General features: G+C 38.0%; 1 protein-coding gene across 1 annotated transcript in view; it reads left to right on the plus strand.

Annotated features, from left to right (window-relative positions):
- rxfp2a (relaxin family peptide receptor 2a) overlaps nucleotides 1-765 on the plus strand; it is a 45,520-nt gene that overhangs the window by 35,129 nt on the left and 9,626 nt on the right. The window lies entirely within an intron of this gene.

Consider the following 765-nt stretch of genomic DNA (forward strand, 5'->3'; position numbering starts at 1 on the left):
CAAAACACTCAAATGCTCTTAATGCAAAAATCTTCAGGCGTTATGCCTTGTATAAACACAGTCCACCACTAAGTGAGATACATTTATCCTAATTTTAATATCTTGGCTAAGATTAATCGTCATAAAACGTTTATAAATTCAGCTTAAAAAAAAAGATCAGAGATGTTAAGAATAATTTCAAAGCAATAGGAAGTCACATTCCAACAAACAACTGCACATAGCGGTATAAATCAAAGGCAAGCACTTCAAAAGACAGAACACTTTCAAGGCTTTTCTAAAAACAAAAAATCCACATATCCACTGCCTTTTAATGCACTTTTTGACTTATCTCCCTCATTGTGCACCATGTTTCCTCTCTACTTTGCCTCAGTTTTGTATTCTCAGTCAGTGCACTTTTCTTTAGTTCTCTTGTGTCAGCTTTAATTATAACCCTGTCACTCTCTGACTCTCCCTCTGTGTGCCAGTTGCTCCTCTTCCCTCATTTTTGTTCATCCTCCAGTGCTTCACTCCCTTCGCTCTGATCTCTCACCTGTATTAAGGATATATCTTTTAAAACAGTACTGCAGCTTGAAGCCTCGAAGAAAAGTTGACACGTTTTATTTTGTTATTCTTATTTCTAAGTTTTCATCCATGTCGTGTAGACTTTCAGTGCAGCAGGAAAACTGGAAAGAAGTTGAAGCTTTAACAAGTCATAGTGGCTTAATTATCCCAGTGACTCACCTATTATTTACACCCATCCACCCACCCGCCCACCCACCCAGTGAC

Source organism: Morone saxatilis, unplaced genomic scaffold (assembly GCF_004916995.1).
Source record: "Morone saxatilis isolate NCDOM2014 unplaced genomic scaffold, NCSU_SB_2.0 Contig20, whole genome shotgun sequence".
In the NCBI taxonomy this organism is placed as follows: Eukaryota; Metazoa; Chordata; class Actinopteri; family Moronidae; genus Morone; species Morone saxatilis.